Here is a 22,184-nt window from a genome sequence, read left to right as displayed (position 1 = left end):
CGGGTGGTCCACTTTACGCGTACGGAGGTGCTGTGTTGTGTTGTGCACCAGAAGGCGGTTCCAGTGCACTCTACTTGATCGTATCTCATCATTTTATCGTTCGACAGTGTGATTATGTTCAAGATCCTGTGTTATTTGTATTTCAAAGCTGTGTTATGATCGATGATTATTAGCTGAGAGAAGAAGACGAGGACGCGGCGGGCGACCGAGTTAAAGCAGAACACGGGAGTGTCGTCCACCATTTTGGCTGCGCGAGGTTATTCGATGTGTGCACCATTCTCATCGCACGTTCGTTGTTTTCGTGGTTTGCATCACATCAAATCATTCACGATGCTTATGGAGTTATCATGTGAATCGGGGAACAATTGGAAATAGTGTGTGGAAAAATAATTGTAATAAGATGATCTCCTAAAATCGACGCTAAATGGAGCAAGGCGAGGGCTGTTTTCCTCGTCGCAATCTCGATGTTGTCAGCTGGTCATCGAGTGGCAATGCTGGAAATTAACTGAAGTCGTGGAATTCAATTATTATGCGATCGGTACGTGTTACGAGTGATTATAAAATTGAAAAAAAAATATCGTGGATCTCGGAAGTAAACCACAGTGGAATAGAACGATGTCGCTTGAAAGTGGGTTACTATAAGTGCCGTCCCTGCTATTGGTGAAAAGCGACGTTCACTTTAGGATATCCTGTGCTTCTGTCATTATCATTTATATTTGGTTCTGTCGTATTTCTCGATACTGGTGAATTTGTGAGATCGTTTCGGGATTGCAGCTGATCGCATACGACATGTCCGAGGTGGCAAACTGTATGGAGCATCTCGAGTGCCATTAACCTCGTTTCGTGGCCACCTCGCGGCGAAACGATTCCCGTTCCGCGATTTTTTTGCGGACTTATGTTCTCGAGGCCCGCGTTTTAACGGTATGGGAAATGGGCGCCGTGATTAACGATGAGGAATCTGCGACGAATGTGGGACGAGTCTTGGAATCGTGGCGTTTGGACGCGATCTGTATAGTAAATTCTCTGTGTTGAAACGCGGGAAACGATGAAGACATTCGCGTTGCTCGCGGATTCATATCGAACTGCGCGCGTGTTACGACTGTAAGACGATAAAACGAAGCGCATTATCGTCGTTCTAGTGTTTTTAACGATTTTTTTTTCTTTTGATCATAATGATCGAATATACATGGATGGTGCTATTATGCATGGTGAAATACTGTTTTGCAGCTAGGAATAAACAGTGACGGAAGGAATGGTGAGGAAGGAAGGAGGATAGGATGAACTTATTGTATCGCTGACACGGATGAAACGAAACAACACGATGGAAACGAAGTGAGACTATACTTTTTTTTTTTTCTCTTGATCTCCTGGATGGGATCTCCCATCGGCGTAGTTTTAGATGTATCGTGCGATTATTCGACTGAAGTGAACTGGTTCGGTGTGCTCTCTCTCTCGATCAGTGTTCCGTGTGTGTGTGGCGTTTTCGCCGCTGTTTTGACAAGGATTACGTGTGCTGTGCACGTTACTCCGATCCATCAGAGACATGTGAGTAATGTTATCAGAATTTCTTTTTTTTCCGCTATCTTGATAACACTTTCAATGGATAACGTACTAACGTTGCTAAATATAATTAAATTTATTATTTAGTCAAATATTTCCCGGTTGATATTTCAGATTTCTTATTTTTCATTTTTTTGATTGCTTACATGAAATATTGTAAAAATTTACGACATACAATATATCAATAAATTAAATTTGTAATTTATTCGAATATATTCTCGTAAATTGTAAATTTTTTTTTTTATATATCTCATAATAGAAAAGTATACAATAAATTAGTTAGATTTTTTATTTTCATTAATAAATAAATAATTAATTTATTTATTAATTGCGTAACTTTGTATTATTAGATGTATAAAAAAAAAATATGCTTATAATTTGTGAGAATATATTCGAATAAATTACAAAATTAATTTATTAAATTAAAATAATGAGTTTTTATAAAAGAAGCAAAACTATTCTTAAATAATAAATTGAACGAGTAAAAAAATAACAGTGAATATTAAAAAAAAAATGATATAATCTTGTAACAGAGGTATAGAACACAATTAATAACAAAAAATAGTTTTTAACATGTTAGTTTTACTCTTGTTCAAGAATATAAACAAAAGTAATATCCAATCAAATATTAAATTTTTATGAAAAATTGTTATTTTAATTCTTTTACAATTAACTTAAATTTTTTAATTGTCCTTATAGTTTGTTTTAAAATTTTATAAAGTAAAAATTCATATTTTTTTTTATTTTTTTAAATATTTGAGATTACTTGTATTGAATTTAAAAATTTCTTTTTTTTTTAGTTTTGTTATCTTGTTAATATTTATTTTAGAATCAAAGTTTAACTAGTGTCAGAATATTTTTTTTTATTTACTAACTATATATTTTTAGCAATTAAATAATACTATCGATAAGTATGAATACAGTAATGATCCAGTGATGATCTAAATTCGTTTTTATATTAAATGAAGTTAAATTGCTTAATGTTTTTTTAAATTTAATGAGGATATATTTGTATAAACTTTATAAAGAATTTCATTTTAATTTTCAATCGATATTATTGGCATTTTTGAATATTAGCTGGTTATAATAGCTTGGATTAAACTTGAATTAATTTATTTAATGTAAGATTATTTAATTCTCATTTATATTCTCAAATGATAGATTGATCTTTATCATGTAAAATATAAAATTAAAACGAAATATTGTAGAAGTAAATAATTTAAACTAATCATTATGATTTAATAATTTTAATTAAAAATAAGTGAGAACAATAAATCAAATTATGATAAACTATAGTTAAATGGAGGTGTAGAAGAAAAACAGTAAAGTACAGTAAGGGAATTTCAAAGGGAAACAATCTGTTTAAGATCAGACATATAGTAATTCTATGGAAAATTTTGCCATTTTCTTTTCTGCCACTATTTTTTTCACAATTCTACATTTCGTATATATTTCGTATATCAGATGCCACATATCATCATTTATTTATTTTTAGAATAAATCATATTATACGAGAGTTGTAAGAGTATTAAATCTGATTTTCAAAAATACACATTGCATTAATCAAAAGACATTTGGAAATTAAAAATAAAACGTGTTGTTTCATTTATCATAATTTATTTACAGATTATTAGGTTTTTTACAACTTGAAAAATAATATGCTTTAAAAATAAACCAAACTTTGACATTGTATTCTAATTTTTCTAAAAATGAAGAAAAATTACATAGCATATATCTGGAAATTCTTTCTTATAAAAATATTTTTTATTTATTTTAAAATTTTATATGAATGCTTATTATATATAGAATTACAAGTATTGGTAATACTTTATTTTATTAGAAATAAATACTGTAACAGAGCAAGTCTTCTCTTATTGAATATTGAAAGAAACTTATACTTATTAGTAGTGAATTTATTTTTATTCTAATATTGGTTTATTCTAATATTGAATGAAAAAATATTCATTTCATGCTTGGTCAAAAAATAATAGAGAATATCAATACAATATGTATACTATTGCAAAAGATCAAAAAGAAAAAATTTTGCACCTTTTTTTTATCCTTGAAGAGTAGAATACAACATTAAAATTTACCTATCTATTCTCTTATTTTAAACAGAAAATTATAATATCTAATAAAATTATACATCAATGAACGTTATATTAATACAAGATGAAAGACCTTCTATGAGATTTGATATCTTTATATTTAGATTTGTTATAATTCCTATATATTATAACAAAGAAGTAAAAACATACTCACAATAACAGAAAGTATTTGCACTTGTTCCTATTTTCCAAAAAGTATTTCTTTAATAATATTCTATATTTCATTTCCAAAGTAAATTTTTATAATAAAAATATATCAATAATATGAAATATAATATAACCTAAATCTTACACGAACACTTATTATTCTACAGTACAAATACAATGATTTGCAAATATTTTTCATATAAAAATTAATTTTTATAACAGTTTAACGATCCCTCCCTATCAAGTACTCTCCGAGTACTCGCAAAATGCGAAAAGAGAACTTGTTCAAAAACTTGTCCGCCATTATCCCCAACCCATAGTCGCCAAACATTGAAATATGCATGGGAGAGAAAAAAAAAGTTCATGCCAGACTATCCATGTGGAAACAGCCGTCCGTGCACTCTTTACATAAAGTGTTTCACTGTTGCGGGAGTTGAGGCAGTTGTTACTCCTTTATGAACGCGGATGGCTTTTATAGAACAACTTCCGCGTATTGTCTTCTTCATAATGTAACGATGGAAATGTTCTCGCGGAAAGACTCTTTAATAAAATGCCCGTTTATCGCCGCTTTGCTGAACCTTCGTTTGTCGTTGTCCTCGCGACATCCGCCGACGCGGTCGTACATTGAAAGTTTAATGTGAAATCATCGAACATGGAAAGTTGGCGGCATTCCAGTTCCTCCTGCCGTCTCTCGAATCCTCCCCCCTACAACCCTTTATACAGTACCGGTTCACGTAACACGTGTTCAACTGTGTATGTGACATACGTTGCGGGATGCAATAGGTTGTGCTGCACAACTGCACACGGGACTGAATTATTCGAAATGTAAATTGAAACTCAATATTATTTAGGGCTCTCGATGGCCAGACGGATCGTTGGAGTCATCATTATCAGTTCGTGCAGTAAAAATTTCCATTTTCTAATTAAAATATCGCGTGAGCATATTGATGATTTACACGAAATTACATTTTCGAATATTACAGTTTGGATCTTTTCTGTCTTTTTTCATTTGATTTTATTCATGTTATTTAGATTTTTTTATATTTAAATTTTGTGTAAAAGCATCCGTATGGATGCGCTGGTTCGTAATCTGTTCTTGGTTAATTATAAGCTATTACAATTAGTGATTTGTGAATTATTCAAGAGGTTTTGGTTATTAACTGAAAGAATTTATTTTATTGTTAATTATTGTAATATGAAAATGCTTTGGTATAGGTATAAGTAAGTTTTTTAATTAGTTATTATATCATTCAATATTATAATATTTCAAATTGTTGGAATAAGAAGAATGTTTTTATATTATATTTATATATACAGATAGAGAATTTTTTTTTTTTGATAATGACGTTACATTCTGAAGATACAAATAATAAATTAATGCGAACGGATAATGAAAGAGATATAATGAAGTGAAATTATATTTTCTATTCAGTTGTAAAACGTGTTAAACGATTAGGAAAATGATAACTTACTTTTTACAGCTGATTGTAGCAAGTTAAATAGCTTTATCTAGTTATCTGAGTTTGATGCTATTCGCAACGAAAAATTTAGGTTCATTATTTTCAAAGGATAATTAGAGAAAGAAGGCTATAACGAAATTTACATCCATGTTAAAGGGAGGTCTTTCAACAAAGCAAATTTCTACGAGAAATTCACTTAAGATTGGTATTATTCAGAAAGTATTAAGAATATAACAAGTGGCATGTAGAAGTTTGCAACAGATTTGCATTATTTTTTTTTCTGATAGAAGTTTCGAACCTTTAAAGTTAGGAAGTTTTATGTTTTGCATAAAGTGTTTTCAAATTTCCTCCCAAAAGATACACCGAAATTTTTTGAACCTAATTTTCATAAATAGCATGAATTTGTGAAAAATTTCTATCGCAATTCTTCATCTTTTCTTCTTTATAATTATATTCGTTTAAATGAGTTTAATAAATTGACAAGTAGAATGTTCAGAACTGAAGATGATGGAGAAATGTGATACGTTTTTTTGTCTTTTTCTATTATTACTTGATATTTAGAAGGATATTTTAATATGATATTAATTGGAAAGAGATATAATCAGTTAGATTTAAAAATTTCATTTAATTTCAAAATAAGAATCAAATAAAAAATAATAAATATATATGTTTGATATAATTATAAAAGAAATGAGAAATTTAATTGCCAATTTATCATTTGCATGACACATTTGCACACAGACTGATAGCTTTTTATATCGTGTCCCTTCATTAGGGCGAATTTTTCTAGGACGAATATTTTTTTTGATTAACAATGAAGTTAATTGCAGGAAATAATTATGTTCTAATTACGAGATCTTCAGATTTTAATAATTTCATTTGTGATATATATTAGCACTCTTTTTATAACTTTTTGTAAGTATTCTTTGTAGTGAAAGAATAATTGATGTCTATTTAAAGATACAATTATATTTTATCACATTGTTTGACTTCTTTTTGAGGGTATTTATTAGCAGAAAAATCTCTTGATTCAATTGGCTGACCTACTTTAATGTTAACTACTGTATTCATTGCATTGCCCATTCGTCCTTGTTAATTGTTAATTTTTTGATTTGATTATTTTTAATAACTATGGATTGAATTCATGAAAATTTATTCTTTAATTACTGATAAATGTTTTTTTTGATATTATTCTTTCTTCGTGTTTCACAATGGTAATAAAGGAAATTGATCGATTTTAAAATTTTTTTAGTAATTTTTATCGTGCTTATTCTGCCCTTTTGTCAATTTTCAATATATATTTATTATTTGTTATTAAAAAAGAAAATTCAAGAAAATATTATTATAACTATTTTGATATCTAAAAGAATTTTATAAAAATAATGTTTGAAGAAAGTTATATTAAAGATATAATATAAATATAACTTTTCGATTACATATAAACGATTCAAATATATTTCAAGGTTTGATTAAATTTAGAAATAAAATTTTTGAAGTGTCTGTAAGCAGTTGAAGTCGATCTAATATTGAATCCACCCGAACGAATTATATTTTTCTCTAAAGTAAGTATTTGTGAAACTTTCTAAAACTCAGTTCGAAGTTATTTTACAATATACAAAGTATTTTTTATCCTATTACTATTCTCTTCCAATTTCGTTCCACCGTCGCATAGAATATATATATTTTTATTCAAAATGTGCGAAAGATACATATCGAGGGAACGATGAGACTTGACATCTAGATGATCGTACCTTTGAGACTTGACATTTTGCTTGCAGTTTCCCTCAGTATTCCAAGAAACACTACATATTAAAATTTCATGCAAACTTTTCCTCCTTTCCTACAATTTGACAGAAACAAATCACTGTAGAGAGATATTCACATGAGAAATATCCTAACGAGAGGAATAATGGTATTTTTCTCATACATCTTATTTCCCCACATTTTCCTTTCACCAATCGCGCTTTAATTACGCGATCGATTATAATCTGTAACAGCGATGAAATTAATGGTTGTTAATTCACTGTGCCACACGTAGTAATGTCTCGAAAAATCAATGAAAAAACAACTCGCGTGTTTATTGACCATAGTGAATAATTTAACATTATTTTATCGCGGATAATAACAATTCGTTGGTATCTAAATACCAACGATGCAGTCATATCGTTTCATGTGCATCAAAAATGTAAACAAGAATAGCTAGTAAAAATGCTTTTCAACAATATTCTTGGATCGATATTTAGATCGAAAGGGCTATGAACTGGTAGAAGGATTCTCAGAATTCTTTTTTTCTAATTTCCTTGCAGGAAATTTTGTTTTTACCAGATTTTGTTAAACGAGATGAATAGGATGATATTAGAGATATGCAAATGAACAGTATATAGAATCTAGAGTAAAATTAATGATTGAAGTTAGTGTGTGAATTAAGCGTGCATGATTAATTGATTTAGATGCATATTGATGATCAGTTTTGCTTTGAATATTTACTTTTAAGAATTAATGTATTGAGTCATTTAGAGAAACAGAGATAAAAATAAAAAGAGAGAATTTATGTTTCCCTATTTTTAAAAAAAAATCTTCCAAATCTTTGAAATTCATCTCATATTTTAAATTAATTTCATGTTTGAAAAACCTTTTCACAAATTTTATCTGTTTCTCTGAATCAAGCAATATAATAAGACGAATATTTCAACTACGTGAGATCCAGGACAATCTATCTTTTTATTAACATTTGTCATCGACACTATTCCTCATCGACCACAAACTGTCCACCCCTCTTCATCCTCGAGTATCGTGGCCAAGATTTATGAACGATCCAAAACAGACGTATATAGGGGGAGGAAAAAGAAAATATTTTTCAGACACAAATTCTTTCTCTTTTCCTCCCATAATGTTTGAAGTTAGCAACGTTTGATGCAACGTTTCCTATCGATAACGACGCAAGTGCACATTTAGCACGGTATTCAAGCGGATAGGTGTCGGATGGAAATGTGGGTGGGTTGGATGAACGTTGGAGGGTGTATCACGGCCCGTTTTCATTTTGCCAACTGAATATGATTTGCCATGCGAATGGGTATGTAGGTTACCGCTTTCGTACTTTCAACTGTGCTGTAAACCATTATAGAGGGTGGTTCATAAATATATGTCCGTAATTCAAATCTATAAATAATAAAATAAATAATAAGATATCGTGTGAACATATATCTTAGCACTATTTTAATTGTAATTTTTAAGTTAACATCCATTAAGACGTTCATTAGTTCTAACGTTGACCATTTCGATCAGGGTATAAAAGATTTGAAATAGAAGTTTTTTTTTGCATTAATTTGTAATTTTGTATTCAATTACGAATAAATGAATTTCATTTCATATAAATTTCAATAAGTTATCGTTGATTCATCAATTGAAATTTATATATCTTATTATATTATAATATCGTATAATCTTAAATTCATTTTTTATTATTTTTCGTAATATACATTATGTTTTGCATATTATTTGATTAGATTAATTATAAAAAAAATTTAACAATCAAAAAATAATGGATACAATATTCTCTTTAATTAATCCATAATTCGAAAACTAACAATAATATAGATTAAATAATTAAAATATAATTAATTTAATTAAAAATCAAAAATTTGAAATTATTTTTTCAATTGTGACTATATTGAATCCTCAACAAATATTCCTATTAAATTAAAAAAAAATTAGTATCACAGACTATTAATAATAATTTCACTTATACTTAAATTTTTTCTAAAAGAATTTTTCGAGGTTACAAAATTTTAATCTAACTTCAAATTTCTGAATTTTTATGTTAAAACCTTAAAATATTGTTATTAATACAAATATTGTTATTAATATAAACTAAGTATCTTTATTAATTTATTAATGATATGACATCAATAAATTTATATATATATAGATTTTTATTAAAAAAGTTTTTCGAGGTTACAAAATCCTAACCTAACTTCGAGTTTTTGAATTTTTGGAATATATTAGTGATTTTCAATTTTCAACTAATAGTTTTCAACTAATGTTCACGTAACGTTTATTAGTTATTTTAATATGCAAATTTAACTCTTCAAATTATGTACTTACGAATCATTCTATACGGGAATGGAGGATGCTCAGTTACAAATGGAGTTTGCATCAGAGACAAGGTTGCGACCTTCTTTCGTCGCTTATCAACGACGATACCATGATTCCTCGAGAATAAAACGAGTGTTGCTTCCTGTTCGAGGTCATACGTAAAACTTGAGAAAAGATTCTAAATATCTACTAATGATTCTAAATGTTCTATTTTTGAAATACCAGAGGTAGAAAGTTATTGGAATAATCATTATTTATAGTTTATAGTCGTTCTGGAATTTTGGCATCCTTCGTGTCTCTTTTTTTTATTTTATTTTTGAGAAATGTCAGTGGTGTATGTAAGGGGTAATTAGGGTCGTATTGATAATTAGACTTGGAAAAAAAGTATTAATAGCGATAAGATGTTTAATTTGAAAAAAACTGTGAGATGAAGTTAAATTTTAGGAAATAAAAAATCTGTATATTTCCATTAATGTTGAAACACATGTTATTCGTATTTATAAAGGTTTGAAATGCCTTGAATTTATAATACAATTCTTCAAAGTTTTTTCGCATAATTTATTAATTTTTAGTGAAGTGACAAATTCTGTCATAGAGATTTTTCTTATTAAACATTTTGCAATTTAATATCAAATATTGTATGAATATTGTAAAATCAATATAAATTAAAATTATTAGTTAAGAGATTTAATCATTTTATTTCATTAGTTTCAATTTATCGTTGAGATATATGGAATTGGAGAAGATATTTAACTAAATTTGTTTTAAAATGTAATTACAATCTTATAACATTCGTATATACGTATAGTTTTAATAATAACAAAACACAAAATCATTACAAGTTATTAAAATTTTCTCAAAATTGCAAAAGCAAATGTCCTGATGCTAATCTTTAGATTAATCAAATAAAAATAAAAATCTTATATGTATTTATCTTATTTAAAAAAAAAAAACAATTTGTGCTACTTATTTCTTCAACCATGTCAATCGAGTAATTTGATCTTTGAAGACGAAGGAACAAGAGATTCTTGTAGAGATTAGCCTTAAACAGTTGTGTCGATACAAAGGCGTTTGACCCCAACTTCTGTGGCGATGAACTTTGGAGGGAGTTATAGATCAGTCAATTCAATCAATTGAATGAGAGACACTCCAGTCCTCGAAGATACGGACTTCAAAGAAACTCATAGCTGAATCGGTTGGCTTGATATTTTATTCGAGATATTGTATTTCTCATTGTCGTATCGATTGTGTGCTATATCTCAAACATATTGCGATCGTGAAACTGTATTATTATTAAAGTTTCTAAAATTAGAAAAATTTCAGAAAAATTGATAATATATCTTTATAAAATGAATTTTATCAAATAATATCGTTCTTAAAAATTTACTATCTATTGAATAATTTCTATGGCCTCTTTTTGAAATATTTTTTGACTTTTCTCGTAATTAATTCTTTCAAGTAACTTTTGTCGGTATTCAATTTTTGTGCGCATCATTCAATTTTTCTCTATTAAAAAATGTGTTTCAATGAATGGAATAAGTGAAAATGGAATATCTGATGAATAGGAATAAAAAATTTCAGTTAGGACATAATATCTTATGAATGATAGAATTTTACTTCCAATATTATCTTTTCACTATATTTGTTAACTATATTTACACATTTATTGATAATGAAAAATTAATTTCATCAATGCAAATTTATTAATATAAAAAATCTGAAATCCATCATTCTATGGTTTTATTGTCAACATTTAATCTTTAATTTTAGTAAAAGTTTAACTAATAATAAATTTAAATAAAACAACTTAAATAAATCTTGATCTAAACACGCAACAAAAGTTAACATTAACATTTTTCAAAAAGATTTATCGTTTCTCTAAGAACTATTTGCAATTAATACAATAATACAATACAAAATTCTTTACAAACGTCGTATTTAATTCGCGTTAATTATAAACTTCTTCGATTTCTTTGGAAATAATTTTTCATTTGATTTAATTATGAATGAAAGGGGAGGGAGGGGAAAAAGAAAATTATAATTTGAGTGGAATCATCATATATTCCTCGTGAATTTAATTAATAAATAGTCTGTTGGTGCCTCTTTTTCATGCCCTTCCTTCGTTTTTGCACGCTCGTACAGAAGTAGGAATACGATTGCAGCAAATTGAATGCTTTCCTCTTCTCCCTCTTATTCCATCCCCCGTTCTTCTTCATTTCCTTTCTTTTCTCCACCGGTCTTTCGTAACGCAAGCACTTCTCGTCTTTTCGTTCTTTCATTTTCCTGGTCCTTTCTTTTAATTGAGCCTGCAAATCTGAACAGCCGGCTCCCGAACTTTACGACTTCGCCTGGTAATTCCGTTTCTGTTTAAATACAATTTTAACCCCCCTTTGTTTATAACTTTTCAACTACTTTATTTCCTGCTTCGTAGATGTTTGAGTTGTGATATAGCGAGCCCATTCCCGACAATTTAATATTAAAGTTGGAAACTATCACTTATAGTTAGGATATACAGCTTTGTCCACAAGTATTAGTAGTAGTTCGCGAAAAGATTTTTAGAAAGTCGCTGATGTCACTTTTATTATTTAATTAATGACTTTTAGTTTTGATATAATTGAATATTAAAATTATCATATTCCAGAGAGATATCAAAATGATTCTCTTGTTGTTTAATTCATAAATAGTAATGATAGTTATTTCCCTTCTATATAAAAAAGTTGCAAGTTATTATAAAAGAGATTTTCAATTCAAAAAAAAGAAAAAAAAATAGAAAGCATATTATTAAAAAAATAATAACTTGAATTTCTATTGAGGAATTAAATCAACGATTATTCAAGATTTTGGATTACAAGGAATCTGTGTATACATATATAATAAAAATATATGTATATAAATAAGTAATATAATAAATAAATAATAAAATAATAATTTAATTATTATAAATCACAAAAAAGAAATTCGCATAAGTTTTAACATAAGCAACACTGATAGAAATACTTCCACGATTTTTTAACATAAAATATCTATTAATAATATCTAGTAACAAAAGTAAAATTTAAAATAAAATAACTAGTAATAATAGTAAAATTCTAGTTATAAAGTAAAATATAGTTTAAAATAAAACGTATCTTAATTAATGATCAATAGAAGATGTTCTTTTTTTTTAATTTTAAGCATATAGATGGAAAGTTATTACAGAAACTTTATACACCGTCGAAAATAGAAATCGAAACATGTGTCTTTCCACGATATCGATTACGTACCAAGACAATCCCGACTTTGCATAGTCCCTACATTTATGTACATAACCTGGCTCGTCCTTCGTTAGCAACGTTTGTCTAGATTAATAATCCCTATATCCTAGCCTAGGAGTCTTTGTTGGAGTTGCATTTAAATGTTTACCGATTGTAAATATACCGATATACGAAAGAGATGAAATGGATTATCCTCGCTCCTTTCTACTGTGCCAACGAATATTTCAGATACTATCGTTTTTTTTTTTTTAATTTTTATCTATTGTCTTCCATACATTTATCTTATTTGAGAATTGAAAAAGGAAAATTTATTGATAGATTATTGATAAATTTTCGAAACAGAGAATGATTTCAATTGGAAGATCAGATGAAATCGAATGTAAAATTCTAATTTTTCAATTTTTTCTCCCAATTTTCAATTCAGAAATTAGCAAAAGAAGGGGAAAGTAGAATATATGTTTTTTTAAATACTTTTCATATCGTTCGTTTCTATTATTCCTATTAGAAAGATTTTTAGATTTAAATATTTTTTAAATGAAATTCTTCGAAATAATTATTATTTTAAAAGTTTCTGCAAGTCTGTTAGAAATAATAAGTCTGGCTTACACTGATATTCTTCTACTTGATTCTCTAAAGATATTGTAACTCTATAAATGAAAGAAAAAAAAGAGAGAATATATATTTTTTTTAGCCAGAAGCCAAAGCTATAGCCTATGTTTAGTATACGAAAGTAGTAGAAATTAGATTACAAAATATATTTGTGTAAGGAAGGATAGATAAATCCATCTGGTGGTAAATATAGGAAGTTATATAATATTATTGGCAATTATTATTTTTTTTTTAAATTTGAAAAAAAGAAATAACGAATTATTATTTTAAACGAATCGATATATTCTTTTTCGTGTATTTTCAAAATAATCGTTTCAATTTCGAATAATCTTGGAAAACTCAGCGAAAGATTTCAAATTTTTGACTGCGAAATAAGATGGCTTCCTATGTTAGCTTACAATTCTAACGTAAACTGGAATAATAGTAAATTGAACGGGCACAAGCGCGTTATCCAATTTCGAAAATAATCTCTCGTCGTAAAGAGGAGTAATGAAACAAGTTCGTCGGTAGTTGGCCAAGGAAGTTGGCCAGCGTCGTAAAACACGCGGAATTTTAATGAACAAGTTGGAAAATTTCAGTGAGGAATAAACTCTCTCTCTCTCTTCTCTCTCTCTCAAGCGTTCGTAGATACTCTCAAATTATAGTGGAAGTACTGGCGAGTGGAACTCAAGAAAATGATGCCAGATGGAAAAGATCATATTTTACTTTATTACAGAATATGTGCAGGGGACAGAGTTTCTTATCGTTCTAAACAATGCTTTTCTCGTTTCTATTTCTTTTATGTCTTTCTAATATTTCATTTCGATCGGCTACTATATATATATATATATTTAATCTTTTTCAGATTTTTTTCAGCCACGATTCTTTAGAAATTTCGAGGTTGAGCTTTCGCTGTTTTCAACATTGCTTTCAGAATAAATTCTTTAAATTATTATCAATAGAATTAAAGATTCAATATATTCATTTTAACTAAGATTTAAGATCTTACATATTTCTTTTTCATTCACACCAGATAAATTAATAAATTACACCTTGCCCTCACATCCAGAAATAAAGTATTATATTTATATTTCATCCTATTAAATATGCATTTGTAAGAAAGTAGAATTGGCTATTGTAGAAAAGATGTCACGTCCCAAAAAGATTGTGACGTGTAAATTATTAAAACGGTTGGATTATCGGAATGGAAGAAAGTCTGACAAAATCATTAAGGAAGTATGATTCAAGTATCTCGAACAACACCGTTATTAGATTCTTGAAACGTTTCCTTGACCTGTTTACACTAGCAGTTTAACAGTGGCACGAAGAAGACTCGTAGCTAGATGCATGAAACTATTTTGCACAGTTATCGCAGGCTCGAGTGGTTTCTTGAACATTGTGAAACGAGCACACCATGTCCCCGTATCATTTTGAGCATTTAAATCTATTTCTTCTGATAGAAGTCGAGCTTTTTCATTATGAAGATTTTCTCTTCAATCTCTCAACTTTTGAATACTTAATCTCTCTCTCTCTTTCTTTTTTTTTTCGTTTCAAATTTCAAACTGACTCGCGACATAGTAAAAATTATCAGATTCGAGCGGAAATGTTGTTGTTTGCACAGTTTCGAAATAAAAATATCAAAGGGATGGAACGTAATTTTAAAGTTGGGCTCTTCCTGTTTTCATCTGGTAATGCTGTAGAAACGTTGGATTTAGTTTAAATATTTTCTTTTCTTTTTTTTTTTTTTTTTTTTTTGAGAAAAATGCTTTTATCATCGTTCTGTAATTTTAGAACAATTTTCTATTGGCTCTTTTTAGAATTTCTCCATTTACTTAGTGTAAATCGATATTCAAGAACTCGGTAAAATATTATTTTAAGAAATAGATAGTAAACAGCGTACTTTATTTTGTTACGTGTACTTTTGAAAATAAAATATTTTATTTGTTGGAAAAAGTTTTTAAAATAATATTTCATTCGAAGTATATTTGAAAGTATATATTTTTCATTTTAAATATTATTGCTGGAAATAATAATAATATTCAATGTATTTATATTATTCTTTCTAATTTCTAATTTCTTTCTAATTTTATTAATATTTTTCTAATGTCTCGTTACTTTTCTAATTAATTATTGATTAAGATTGTTTTTTTATTTTTGTTGAATTCTCTCTTTCTTATTTAATTATTTTCATTTACTATTTTTTTATTGTTTTTCATTTATCCATCAATTTTGCAAAGTTAATTTTTCGAAGCTCTCACACAGAATAACTTGGGATCACTCTTATGAAATCTGTATTTTAAATTAAATTATTTTAATATTGATAACTATTTAATAAAACTAATATTATTAAATTTTAATAGAAAAATTCATCCTGGTGATCATTAATCTTACGTAGATTTCATAGGACCTTAGATTTTTTTAGGATCAATTTGTATCGTGAAAAAAATTCAAAAATAAAATGAAAAATGTCGGCAAGTTGTTATTAAACTAATATCTACACTTTCAAAAAAAAAAAAAAAAAGAAAAAAAAAGATCGAAGAAAAATCCAATTTATCAAGTAAAGATTCATCAACATAATCGTTCGATCGGTCTAATGCCTTTCCAAAAGGTTAATCACCTCAATTACTTGGATGATTTCCAATTCAAACATTTACCTGTACCTGATTCGCGAGTTGATTGACACACGTCCAGTATGGAATATTGTACGGTTCGAATACTATTATTAGGCAAATCAAACGCATCGTTGCATTGACGATATTCTGCGCTGAGTGTCGTTTCTCCCCCAAGCGTGTCTCGGTCTCGTTAGCTTCGTATAATCATGTTTGTCCAGATTGCAGTCCAACTGCAACCCGTGGTTAGTCTGGCATTAACGTACGATTCATTATTGCGAGATAACGATAATTTGACAATACAGTTAGGTTACAATGATGTAGACGAAGCTTGTTTTAAATGTGTTTGTTCTTTCCAATGAATCGTTTGTAATTATCTTATTCTCTCGTATTAGCAACGTTTCAATTCTTCTCTCGTGGTATTTAAAGCTCATAATTTCAGACGTATAAATACGTTATTTATACTTTTACAAAATAAATTATACGTTATCGTTTATTGTGTAGTAATTAAAATAAAATAATAAAAATAATACCTTTTTATTTAATTAAAAATAAATAAATAAGTGTAATGCAAGGTACAAAAAGTTTAATTTTATACAATATCATATTACAATATTATTAGAAATTTAATCATGCATGTAAAGCAAGATAGGTGTTCATTGGCTTAAGACAATCATGGATTAAGCAATCTGTATACATTATGTAAACTCTATAATACACTAGTTATTGGGGATTAATCCTAAAAGTATGCTAGGATAAAATTTAAGCTTGATTTTGGAAAATATTTTATATTACTTATAATTTAATTGTATTATTTAAAAATTAATGCAATATTCTTTTTTTAATTGTAGTAAATCCATAAGAATTGACATTTTTGAAAGGATAAATTGTAATAATAAAACGTGATTAAACAAAGGATTTTCCAATAATCCAAATTTCCAATAATTTGCATAATTGATGTGATTAAAAAAAAGAGAACAACGATTTTTTCAACTGTATCCACAAATTAATTTGGTTATAACTTGGTGAAAGCCTGGTTGCCAATTAACCCGATTTCCTGTAAGATTTAACCATAATTAGAAAACTTTGTCATGTTTCTCTGTTTATTACCAATCTTCAAGTATCTTTCGATCTGCTTCTTCTTCTTCTTCTTTTTTTTCTTTCAACTTTGAACGCGGACGAATTATGAAATATAACCTCATACCTTTGCTCGAAACACGAGAGAATCGAATCTTCACGATCTCGAAGCTTGTTTTTTTCAGTCAACACCATTTTCTCGAAACTTTTATATTTTATCAGGCAAGCACGGTTGTTAAAACTGCGACAAGATAAATACTTTCATCCTTATTAGCGCGACGAATTAGTATGCTATTTTTTCTATTATATCTATAAAATTACTTGTTCAGATACTTTCTCTCCTGTAATTATCCAGCAGCCTTTATTTTCTTGAACTTACAATATTACATTTTAATTGCTCTTTTGAAACATGATTTATTCTTTTTATAGAGGATTATAGAGGATTGAAATACTTTTAGAAAACATTCTTTTGATAAAATTATGTTATACGAATAGAGAATTTTAAAAATGAATTGAAGAAATTAATAGTAATATAAATATGCAAAATATTAATGTAAAAATAAAAGATAAATATAGATATATTTTATTACTTTATAAATTGAATTACAATTAATTCTGTCTCTTCATTTAAATTTAATTAGATATAATAAAAAATAAAATGACACGATTTTACATAAATGTAAAAATAAATATTTCTATCTTGAAAAATAAAAATATATATCTGTGATTATTGATAAATAAAGAGTATTAAAAGCAAAGTTTATGCTTATATTAGGCTGCAAAAGAAGAGTGTGTAAGTAAGTAGACATGAATGGCTTTTTTAGGAACGTTTGCAGACTTGATTATTAATTTAGGGAGATAAAAAATTAAAGAGAAAATATGAATCATTTATAGCTATACAAAATCCATATTTAATTCAACGAAGAATTATTATTACTGTAAAATTATTACTTTATTGTAAAATTTGTTAAGACTTAATTTAAATAACAAATTTTCAATAATTAAAATCAGGCACGAAGTTTATCAATAGAAAATATGTAAATAGAAAATGCGATAGATATATTTTCAATTGATTTTGGATTGAATTTTATGAGAATCGAAAGAGCCTAGAAAATAATAAATAAATTATAAAATTAATTGTGCTATATTCTATTAATCATATTCTGTTAAAATCTAAATAGGACATAAAAATATTGATCAAATATCAAAATATATAAACCACACAATATAGTATAAAAATTGTACAAATATAAATATTCACAGAAGAACATTATTCGTGAAAATCATTTCAAAATTTTACAATAAAAATCTATACAAAAAATCATATTCATAAAGTATAAAACTTAAAGAATCCTGCAATCTTTCCTTTTCTCTATTTAACAAATAATTTGAAAATAGTAACAAAGAACAATATACATAAAGTATCACAATCTCAAAGTTAACATAAAATTAATACATACGATATACGAGTTTATACGATTTTTCCTTGGCCAGACAAATTATCTGGAAATGCCACTATCACTATGCCTTGAAATGACGTAATTCATAAGCATCCATACACAGAAGCATACCGGATGTAGGGCGCATAGTTCCGCAAGAACGGAGTTAGCATTCACGTAATCCATGGATCCTGTTCGCGAGGTTTTATCGAAGGGCTGCGAGAACTCGATAGGACATTAGGATATTGCGAGCGAACGAGCCACACACCGTTATTCAACGGCAAATCGAACACCGGCCGTTCCATCTATGCGACCTTCCTCATACCGTTCGTTCCAATAATTCATCTTGGTAGCATGTAATAGCTGTATGTTGCGGAGATACCGAGAGCAAACCGACCAACTCTGTCTTCAATAGAACTACCATGTACGATGTTTCTTGGATACAGATGCTCAACCAGTATAATAATTTGTGAGTGGGAGTATCTCAAAGTTCCATGGAATTCGTTTATTTCGTTCTTTGTTGGATATCGAGAGCTTTGCTCGAAATATCGCGTGAGAGTTGGTGATTTAGCATTGATAAAGAACATTTGGTCGTTGTAAATGGAATGCTATTGATCCTCTAATTTAACTTTTCGAGAGGGATTTTTATTTTTTATTTTTTTTTTTGATTGTGCGAATAGATGTTATTAAGTGTTTTCTATTAACTCAGAATTGGTTTATGATTGGAAAGGAACGTTGATTGTTATTGATAAAAAAAAAAAAAAAGAAAAAAAAAGGGATTTTATTGATCCTCTGATTTAGCCTTTGGAAAAATATTTTTATTTTTTTTTTTTTTGATTAATTGTAACGGATTTTTCAATAATTTTAGAATTTAGGATTGCAAAAGAATATTAATTATTTTTTCAAATAAAAAAGAATTACTGATCGTTCTTTTTTTTCGAAAAAATAATTTTATTTTTGTGATTAATTATGTAAATGATGAAAATGTTATTTAAATCTTGTAAAATTTAATATTTCTTTGATAATTTTATATTATTCTAAATTTCATGGATACAAATTATTTTGATACTTGAATAATTAAACGTTAATTAATTACACAGAGTATTAATATATTTGTAACATCTTTTAGAAAATTAAGAATTAAAACGAAATATAATTAATAAAAACTAACAGATATATGAGTAATTTTCTAATAATAAAATCATAATCTTTGAATCTAAATCAATAGCAAAAATGTATAAATATAAAATCAATTATAATTTATAATTCAAAAATATATGGAAAATGGAAAAATGAAAAATTTTAAATAGAAGAATACTTGTGTACCCGAAATATTAATATAATGTTACGTTTAAACGTGAAATAAAATAAAAAGAATCGACAAATATTGATAATGTTAATAGCAATAGTTGAATTTTAAAATTTCTTTTCCGTAAAGAAGAGAAAATGTGACGCGTTTCATCCCTCTGAAATCGTCACTTCTTTGTTTTAGAGGTTAGGGCGAGCTTTCACGATAAAAGCTCGATAGCAAGGCGGATATTTGTCGGTCGATAAGATAGGTCGTTTTAATGGTTACCAGGAAACTTTTTCGCAGATGCTGAGTGCTCGATAAACAGACGGTCTTTATTTTGGCTGATTTAGTGGCGGCTATGAATTTATGCTATTTCCTTATGAGAATACTTCTTCGCTTTGTGGTTCGTGCGAATAAATTTGAAAAATACGTCACGAAGCGAAACTTTTCAATGCTCCATTTTTCAAGTTTTTTTTAGCCCCTGCTATTCTTCATTGTTATTTTTCTCTTCTTACGTACAATGTGATGAGATAATCGAGAAATCAAAGTATCGATTTTTCATTTGGATAGCAGAAGAATTAGGAATTAATTGTGAAATGAAATGTAGGAAGATTCGTCATTGAATGAACCACATATTTGAAAAATACATTTACGATTTATTCGTAAATTAACATCGATATTGGTGTTTGAAAAAGAAAAAATGATTTACACTAAAAGTTTCAACAAATGAAAGTTGATCGTATAATTTTGATTCAAAACATTTAAAGCTTAATCCCTTTACACCTTGATTAACGTATTTCGTAGTGATTATAGTTTCTCTTGAATCGGTTAATTAAGAGAGAGAAAAGATTTTAATGGCAATCGAGCAAATTAGTTTTGTAGTAAATTAGTTTGTAACGTACAATGAGACTGTTTTCGTAACACGAGCATTCCCATTGTTTACATTTTCTAAAGGAACTTAATTGACTTTCCCAAAATTACTGTCTTTTTTTTTCTCTTTAATAAAATGATTTCAATGGTTTCATTCCCCAATAAATTTCTATGTGATAAATGGTAAAACAATTTTTACATATAATTACATTGGGCGAATAATAAGGCGAAGGACACGATAAACTCCCTTAATATAACTCGTATTTGGAAGTTGAAGGTGTGAAACTTTACGTCGTTGGTAGCCGAAATAGATTTAATTAAATTTTAACGTGAAATTTATGTCATTCTCAGGGTGATCGAGGAAGATGTTCACTTTGTAATTATATACATATTAATTATTTTCGTGGAGTAAAGGACTGAAATATCAAATTATGAAATAATTTAAATATATGCAAAAGTATATATATATATATATACACAGATATGTTAATAAAAATATAAGGAGTTTAAAGAATTGAAAAAATTACCCAGTCATTGGAATCATTTTTCAAAAAATGACATTATTCTACATTTTTCATTTATTTTAGCATATACTTACACACTTATTTATCCAATAATCCATTCATATAGAACCGAAAATCACTTAAATTTTCCTATATTTGATCAATTTTCAAATTTTCAATTTCCTCAAAAGTGGAGTTTCGAACGAAAAAATTTTTCCAACTTACTCTTATATCTTTACTTTACATCATTGTTTTCACATCATCGCTTAACAAGCAACGAATAAAAATATACTACATTGTCCACTAAACAAACACTTATCATCATTAAATATTACAAATTTTTATGTCCTTCACTTTCAAATCTCACGTTGCGTCTTCCACACACACACACACACACACACATTGCGAACGTACGAATCTCCTTTTTTGAGATTCGACGAGAAGAGAGATATCGAACGTGAATTGATTTCGTCTCGATTTTCGTCTAGTCTTTCGGGAGAGTGCTTTCTTCGCACGTATGCACGTTTCATCAATGTTATATAAGTATGAGAATGCTCGAAGCGAGAATGGATTTGATGCGCGCGGCAAAGTGGTATCACTGGCCCCCTTTTTCGTGAAATCGATACACCGGGTATCGGCTGCACACGTGTATTTTACACAGGTGCTGTGTGCACTCCATCCAGGGAAGATGGAGGGATGCTTTACCTTTTCAACGATGGCGTGCCACTTCGCTTTTCCCTTCTATCGTTTCTCTTCCAAACTCTCTGGCTTCTTCCTCCCCTTCGTGTCCCGACGCCGTTATTTACTACAACCCCTGTACCTTCTTCAACCCCCGGAAAAATCGTTCGAATATATCGTTGTTCGAAACTTCTAACGATTCGAGAACTATCTTCTTACGTGTACCACACCTCTTGAATAATATATTTCCATCCTCCCTCCGAAGCGAGGCGAAAAGAAACTGGCTTCGAATTCGGTTATAATGATCGATTTGTAGTTATTGAATCTTAAAATTGGTTGGGGAGAAATCGCGCAAAAATAGCGCAATTTTTTATCGCAATATTATATAGAAAGGTGTCTTAATCCTTTGCATTCCAGGCCTTTTTTCGCTCGGGCGAAATCAACAACTCTAGATTTCTCGCATCCATTCGATGAATTTTAGCTAAGTTGAAATGATTTCACACAT

The sequence above is a fragment of the Apis florea genome, unplaced genomic scaffold (genome assembly GCF_048593485.1).
Source record: "Apis florea isolate Af1SG1 unplaced genomic scaffold, ASM4859348v1 contig_3696_pilon, whole genome shotgun sequence".
Taxonomy (NCBI): domain Eukaryota; kingdom Metazoa; phylum Arthropoda; class Insecta; order Hymenoptera; family Apidae; genus Apis; species Apis florea.
Note: the sequence above shows the minus strand (reverse complement) of the source record.